The sequence below is a fragment of the Littorina saxatilis genome, linkage group LG8 (genome assembly GCF_037325665.1).
Source record: "Littorina saxatilis isolate snail1 linkage group LG8, US_GU_Lsax_2.0, whole genome shotgun sequence".
Classification (NCBI taxonomy): domain Eukaryota; kingdom Metazoa; phylum Mollusca; class Gastropoda; order Littorinimorpha; family Littorinidae; genus Littorina; species Littorina saxatilis.
The window spans coordinates 23,672,512-23,681,146 of NC_090252.1; the positions used below are offsets into that span (position 1 = coordinate 23,672,512).

Here is an 8,635-nt window from a genome sequence, read left to right on the forward strand (position 1 = left end):
ACCAAGACGGCCATCAAGACCTGCGAGCTAGATCCCCTGCCAGGCTTCCTCTTCACCAAGTGTCTGGACAAGCTCCTGCCGTCTATCACAGATATCATCAACATATCCCTGGCCACAGGCGTCGTTCCCGACTGCTTCAAGTCTGCCGTTGTCCGCCCACTCATCAAGAAGCCCGGCCTTGACGTCAACGAGTTGAAGAACTACCGTCCTGTGTCCAACCTGCCCTTCCTCTCCAAGCTTCTGGAGCGTATCATCCTGGAGCAGTTGAGCGCCCACCTGTCTCGGAACTCGCTGATGCCAGTGTACCAGTCAGCGTACCACCCTCACCACAGCACCGAGACGGCGCTCCTGCGAATCACCACGGACCTCCTGAACGCAACAGATAGCGGTCTCGTCTCTGCCCTTGTGCTGCTGGACCTTTCCGCGGCCTTCGACACGATCGACCACCAGCTACTCGTCGATCGCCTCAGTTCCACGTTCGGCATTCACGACACCGCCCTCTCTTGGTTTAGGAACTACCTCCAGAACCGCTCTCAGACTGTCACCACTGATTCATTCTCTTCCCAGCCTGTCCCTGTCCGCTTCGGCGTCCCACAAGGATCTGTCCTTGGCCCTGTCCTTTTCACCCTGTACACCCAACCCCTCTCCCTGGTCATCGAACGCCACGGCCTGAACTACAACTCCTTTGCCGATGACACGCAGCTCCAGAACAGCGCCAAGCCGGAGGACGTTGACGATCTCCTTGGATCCATCTCCAGTTGTTTCACTGACATCAAGAACTGGATGACTGAGAACAAGTTGAAGCTGAACAGTGAGAAGACGGAGGCCCTTCTCGTTGGAACACGACAGAAGATTGCTTCCCTCACTGTGATCGACCTCCAGCTGGATGAAGCGACTGTTCCATTCTCCCCTGCTGTCAAGAGCCTTGGCGTCTTTCTCGACTCCACACTTTCCATGCAGACACACATCTCCTTCATCATCAAGACCTGCTTTTTCCACCTACGACGCATCGCCTCCATCCGTCGCTATCTCACCCACGACGCCTGTGTCAAGCTGGTTGTCTCCCTCATCTTCAGTCGTCTGGACTACTGCAACTCCCTTCTGGCTGGCCTCCCTGCCTCATCAATTCATGGCCTACAACGAGTCCAGAACGCTGCTGCCAGGCTGACGTTGAGGAAGACGAAGCGAGACCACATCACCCCCCTACTTCGTTCCTTGCACTGGCTCCCTGTCAACACCCGAATCTCCTACAAACTGTCCACTCTGGTCTACAAGTGTCTCAACGACTCTGCTCCCGAGTACCTTCAATCCTCCCTGGACCTGTACACCCAGCCCTCCGACCGTCCCCTTCGTTCTGCTGCTGACCCTCTCCGCCTCCACATCCCTCGCTCGAAACTCGCATCTGCTGGTCAGCGTGCATTTCCCTCCGCGGGCCCCTCCGTCTGGAACTCCCTGCCGCTTGAGCTTCGCCAGAGCCCCTCTCTTGACGCATTCAAGAGTAGGTTGAAGACTCAGTTCTTCCCGTAGCTGGCTGCGACTTTCATGCTCGACGTGATGTGTTGTACATGCCCCAAAAGACATTCTTGTGCTGTGCTCTGTGAGAGGTGTTTTTCTTTGTGCTTAATACTATTTTGTTTGGACCTAGCTATTGATGTGTACATTGTTGTTAAACAGTTGTTTGTTTACCAGTGTTTGCTAGTGTGTGATAGGGTTCGTGTCCGTCTGAAGATGTTAGTTTCTTTGTTAGTCCTGTGTTGACAACTCTTCGACAAGCGCTTAGAACTGTACCCACGGAATACGCGCTATATAAGCTTCATATTGATTGATTGAATAAATACATCAGTCGAGCGAACTCAGGGAGTTAATTTCGTCCGTCAACACAAGAAACGCACCAGTGGTTACAAATAGCAAATTATAGTTCCTGACACAATGCCATTCCGCCAGATCTTACAGGGAATAAGGGAAATCGTCAGTAATACCCGTGCCCTTTTGTCAAGAGTTGACTGGTTGTCAGAGACGGTAGCTGAAATCATGTCGTTGTCTGTTGAAGGTTCTTAGATCAGTTTCAATTATGCCAATATCAGTTGATGGTGTTTCTTGTGTGTGTTTTTGTGTGTGTGTGTGTGTTTTTTACATGGTGAAATTGGTCAAAATCATTTAAACAGTTTCTTGTTGTTGTTATTTGTAATGTCTTTAGATTGTCTTTTTTTGGGGGTTTTTTTGGATGTCGATATAAGTTGATGGTTCTTAGACAAAGAAAAATCATATGTCATTAATACTCATTTTCAGCTGGCGGCTTTTTAAAAAAAAGGTAACATCACGTCAAAATAAAAGTTAGGGGGTAGAGAATGTTTATGCAGCCATTGATTAAAAATAGTACTTGCTGCATTGCCAATAATACGTTGGGTGGTTTTTTTGTGTTTTTTTTTTTCAATTGCTTTCTTTCTTTCTTAACCCTTTTTGACTCACATGCGAAGCAAAAGTGAGTCTATGTACTCACCCGAGTCGTCCGTCCGTCCGTCCGGACGTCCGTCCGGAAAACTTTAACGTTGGATATTTCTTGGACACTATTCAGTCTATCAGTACCAAATTTGGCAAGATGGTGTATGATGACAAGGCCCCAAAAAACATACATAGCATCTTGACCTTGCTTCAAGGTCAAGGTCGCAGGGGCCATAAATGTTGCCTAAAAAACAGCTATTTTTCACATTTTTCCCATTTTCTCTGAAGTTTTTGAGATTCAATACCTCACCTATATATGATATATAGGGCAAAGTAAGCCCCATCTTTTGATACCAGTTTGGTTTACCTTGCTTCAAGGTCAAGGTCACAGGAGCTCTTCAAAGTTGGATTGTATACATATTTTGAAGTGACCTTGATCCTGAACTATGGAAGATAACTGTTTCAAACTTTAAAATTATGTGGGGCACATGTTATGCTTTCATCATGAGACACATTTGGTCACATATGATCAAGGTCAAGGTCACTTTGACCCTTATGAAATGTGACCAAAATAAGGTAGTGAACCACTAAAAGTGACCATATCTCATGGTAGAAAGAGCCAATAAGCACCATTGTACTTCCTATGTCTTGAATTAACAGCTTTGTGTTGCATGACCTTGGATGACCTTGGTCAAGGTCACATGTATTTTGGTAGGAAAAGGTCATGTAAAGGTCAAGGTCAAGCATGTGAGTCGTATGGGCTTTGCCCTTCTTGTTATTTATTTTTTCGTGTTTGACCTTTCGTATTTCATGGGGGCTGCCATTTTGGTTTTGATGCGCTTCCTTTTCCGGTTTATTTATTTTCCGGTTTAACATAGCATTTGCGTTTTTTTGTCAGAAGAGTGATATTTGGTTATGAAGGAAGTCAAGTCCGCCATTACCTGCCACCTCAGTTGAGTGTTTACTTTGAACTTATACTTGAACCGTAACAGTGTGTAGCCAGTTCACAAGACCTGTTCATCTTCCTACCAGTTCCAACTGTTGTTATCAATGGGTCGCGCAGCTAGAGGAAGTGTTTATTTCCATTCGGAGCCCAACTTCAGTTCAAAACCAGTCAAAAACTGGCCTTGACATTCCCACATTACGATACCCTTGAATGACATTAGATCTACGGCGTTTCCGCTTGCCAAAATCCCACATGTTACATGTCTGCTCTTCGAGTTGTTTGGAACTTAGTTCGAATATTTTCTCGAACGTAACTTTTGACCCAGCTGTCAGGTAGGTATCATGAATTAGACGTACACTGGCAGTTATAAATCATGTTGTGCAAAAGACTCTAAAGAAGCAGAACATTGTGGAAAATCGGGAATGCTTTCTCAGTTTGTGCACCCTGGCAACATTCAGCAGGGAAAACAAACTGCATTGCCTTCCTCTGCAAAAGTCGCGCGAAGAATGCTGAACGGGCAGCGACGACTAGCTGTTCTTCTTCAAAGCAACAAACTACCCTTCAAACCCTGCAAGTTTGTGCGATTTACTTTGTGGACATGAAGTCAGCAGAGGACTCAGGAATGCCCACTTAATTCCTTGATTGTACTTCCGTCACAAGAACTAAAAGAACATTCAATGTTCGTTAAATCTGTGGATCAAGTGACTCACGAAGCGGAGGAAAAGAAAATCACCAGCAGATCTGTACAAGATGTTGAATTCTGCCAGGGAAACGAAGCCGCCCTCACGGCAGAGAAGTCTCCGCCTACGAAAATCAGTAGATCTAGAGCAAGGTAAACATACGTTTTTCAAAGCTTGTTCACAAACACACACACACACACACACACACACACACACACACACACACACGTACACAAACACCATCACACACACACATGAAAGAGATTTCTTTCTTTCTTTATTTGGTGTTTAACGTCGTTTTCAACCACGAAGGTTATATCGCGACGAGGGAAAGGGGGGAGATGGGATAGGGGAAAGGGGGGAGATGGGATAGAGCCACTTGTTAAGTGTTTCTTGTTCACAAAAGCACTAATCAAAATGAAAGAGATGGAATAGCTGATCGAGTGATGACAATGTTGATTGATAAGTATTTTTTGGTGCGGTGAACTTGAGGCTATATTGTTCTATCAATCCATCGATATATTTTACACTTTCACCCCAGAAATGAAGCACGTGTACACATATTGAACACAAGAATCATTTTAAGCTTTCATTGGCATTGTTTCCTTTTTTTTTTGCAGACATGTTGGCAGGAAGTGAGTGTTTCACCCCACTCTTGCAAGGTAGGTTGATCACTGATAAGTTCTGATTGTTTTTCCTTTTTAAACGGATGACAATCCGTACTCTGCAGATGGATCTAACCGAGATGGATCTAACCGATACACGGAAGCAACATTGGGAAAAAACTGTTATTCAATCTGTGAATATTTCATGTGTGAGGGGTATAACTGCAAGTAGCCTACGTTCGCTAATGTAGAGAAATAATTTTTGACTCAAACTTCAAGTTAAATTGTTTCTGCTGTCAGAGCCATCTTTCTGAAGGAACAATATTTTACATGCCACTGGATTGTTGTATATTCCTTATTTTGCAATGACAGGCTCAGCTTTCATTTGATTGTAATGTGTTTCTTATTTGAAGCTTTGTATCATAAAAGCTCTGTAGAAGTGTTGCACTTGTTATGCAGACTGCATTAGGCGTGGTAGCTATTGCACCTCCCCCCCCCCCCCCGCCTATTTATCTAACACACCCACCCACACACATACACATGGTGCTGACAAGGGATTTTTTTCCATTCTCCTTCAGGCCATCGCTTAATTTCTTGCAGACTGAGGAGCAGAGGACGTTTGAGCCGCTCCTAAACATGGGGCACACAAGCCACAAGGTAAATAAGGTATCAGTTTATAAACAAATGTTTTCACTTTGATTTTTATCGCATAATTTTTTCATTAAACTCTGTAAATTGTGGCAATTACACATTATGCCAATAACATTATTATGAAGAATGAAGATTTTCAACTTATCATTGAAGAAATGAAATCAAGCATTTTTGTTCATTCTGTATTTGATTATTATTTTCCAGTCTTTGGGTTGGCATAGTGGGTGAAATAAGGGTGAGGAGTGTCGGTTGGTGTTATTTTTTCGGTCTTGGTGATGTAATATTTTTCCCACGGTATTCATGGTTATGTTTGACTTTAGTGCAGATTCCAGAACAGCCTCTTAAACTGAAAAGCTACAAGGTCAACACTATAAACAGGTTACTGGTGTCTCAGGCATTGATGTTTTTAAAAAGATTTGCACAGCAATTTATGTGTTTGTAAACAGATAATGAAAATAAAGCATAACAACTTTTATATTTTGTAAGTGGAATTAAATGTTTTCATTTTTTATTTTGAAGTGTTTTTGTATTCAGGTTTTATTGGATGGGTGGGGGTGGTTTTGGTGGTTCTGATTTTTTATGATGTAAGGATTTTTTTCCTTAATTAGTTATTTAATTAGTTTATGAAGGGGGGCCGAGGGGGGGGGGGGGATTTAAAGTTTATTTCTGGCTTTCGGAGAGGTGCTAAATCTGTTAAAATGGAAATGAAATAAAACAATTGGTGGTGAGGGTTATTACAAAAAAAGTAAGGATTATTTCTCATACCTTTTGATTTTTTACCCCAAAATTATGTTATTTACAATATCATTTGACAGTCCGACACTGAAGACTGCAGACTTCATGGCAGCCACTGACCTGACGATATGACAGCCATGAATTGAATATCGAACGCAGAAGAAGAAAAAGAAGACAGTCTAACAGGAAAATAATTCTGGTATGCTCATAATTTCTATGCCAGTTTGAAAAAAGTCATGAATTGAAGTTTACCCAGGTTAGACATTAGCATGTCGTAATTGTGACAATGAATGTATCCGTAAACGCACCAGGAGACTTAATTTGAAAAATTGAAGTCATGCATCGTCAATATGACTACAATCACAAACTGAATAAGGGGAAATCATGTCAATTTGGTCGTTTGGATCATCAGCTGTTGCTCATTCGCTATAATGGTCTACTTGAAAAGCCCGTCTTCATGTGCTTCTTTGTTTCTTTATACCTAGTGTAGACAACATGTAGGCGTTTGCAGACTGTTTATTGTATTGCTGTTGTTTGTTTGTGAGTAAAACTATGGTGTGACCTCAATTGTTTGAAATTTGTTGTGTATGTTCTACTTTGTGTAAGGTGTTTCTCCATGCCCCCAGAAGAACCGACATTATATTAAAACCTTCATACCCTGAAAATACTTGCATACTAGATGTTGTTTCTTATTGTAATGATTGGGGACAGGCAAGCTCTTAAATTGTGCAAGCCTTCAGAAAACTGTCAAGTCTGATTTGCTAGAACAAGCGATATTAACACGTTATTAAGATACATATTTGATTAAATATGTGCAGGAACTACTTCAGCAGATTCATATGGCCAGTCTCACAATGCAAGGAAGGTGAGTAAATTGAATTATGTCTCTCCCACCTGTTCTGTGTTTAGTGTCAGCCGTGATTGCCTGATGAGAATTTGAAAACATGTTGCTAACTAACATGAACCCAACCATGAAACGTGATGTAGGTGAGTAGCCCATCTAGAAAAACGAACCTGTTCTAATTCCGAATTACAGGTTCTTTTTTTCTAGATGGGCTACTCACCTACATCACGTTTTATGGTTGGGTTCATGTTAGTTAGCAACATGTTTTCACATAGAAAATCGTGGGCACCTGAACAAATATCTGCACATTACAACAAAGTCTTACTTTGTAATCTGATGGTTTAATAACAACCCCCCCACCCCCCACCCCCACCCCCCCCCCCCCCCACCCCCCCCACCCCCCCCCCCCCCCCAAGAAGAAGCTCACATAACTACCAACTACACAATTTCATTACAGAATCAAACAATGGGAAGAATCAGGATTCAGCAGTGCTAGGTCGTTGGGGGGGATAGCTATCACTAGGCACTCAGCAATGAATAGTTGAGGTTTTCACGGACATTAACAAAATCCGGTAACCTACGGACAGTAAATTTCACAGGGAAGGGAACAAGAACGTCAAAAATGGAAAAGTATGTTTTTTCTTTCAAACCATTGATAGAGCTCTGAAGCTTCACACAAGTTTTGCAGAGAGAGCACTCGGCCTCTTCATTTTTGGCACTAAAACATGCGCACACACAAAAAGAAAGTTTTTAAAAAGTGGCGCCGATGTATTCTCACACTCACAGCCTTAGAATATTGCAGTTTGTATGTTACCAAATTGAGGCATGAATTTACTTCATGCAATTACCTGACCAAATCTGCGACAGGCGGGCAAACTTCTTACAAGTCGGATTGGGCCTTCAATCAAATACTCAGAAACCAGCAGCTACTTTAAGTAATACTAGTTTTGTTGTTATTTTTTACAGCTTGTACTGAATGTGTTTTCTTTTATCTCCTCAGAATCGAGTCAGCCAGAGAAAGACCATTGAGAGGGAGAGCGCACAGTAAAGCATATATGGCATGCACTTCGGTGGACCAGTGCCATCATCTTCATAACAAGAGATGCAGATCATATTTTCTTATGTTTAAAGTATAGCTGTTAGCAAAAGTATTTGACGATTCTTGGGTACGACTTTCGTGTTTAATCCTATTAGCTTGTGTACAGCCCCAAAATCTGTTTTATTTTTATTTATCATTTATAGTTTGATTTTTTTTTTTATGGAATTAGTCCACATGTGAATACATCTAAGGTTGCAATATTGTTTTCTTGTATATACCCTTAAAACTACCTCTTCGTGTAAACAAAATTAATTGTAAAAAGAAGTGTTTGTTCAAGGGAGATAATTTGAAGCGAATTATTTTTTAAATCAGTAAAACTGCGTAGTGACATCCTCAATTAAATAAAAAGAATAAGGAATAAAGGTATACACACAGGTTGTACCCATTTTCTTGATTGCACTGCTTTTAAATAGAAAGCTTTTTTTCTCAGAATTATTTTACAAAAAAAATTCAAGGGAGGCAATTGATATGATAAAAAGGAAGAATTTTTTTTTCTTAGAATACTGTACACATTTAGTAAAGTATAATTTACAAGACAAAACACAGGGTTTTTTGGTTTTTTTTACTTGACAAGAGAACCACGAGATTTGTGCAGATTATTTAAAATTTTCTGTACAGTATATTTTACAAAGA

At 41.6% G+C, this 8,635-nt stretch overlaps 1 long non-coding RNA gene across 1 annotated transcript; it reads left to right on the forward strand.

Moving 5' to 3' along the window:
• Positions 1-3,947: 3,947 nt before the first annotated feature.
• On the forward strand, positions 3,948-8,172 carry LOC138973085 (uncharacterized). The gene is made up of 6 exons (XR_011457884.1): positions 3,948-4,220; positions 4,689-4,730; positions 5,252-5,330; positions 6,140-6,258; positions 6,878-6,924; positions 7,904-8,172. It is a non-coding gene; the product is annotated as an uncharacterized lncRNA (long non-coding RNA).
• Positions 8,173-8,635: the final 463 nt, after the last annotated feature.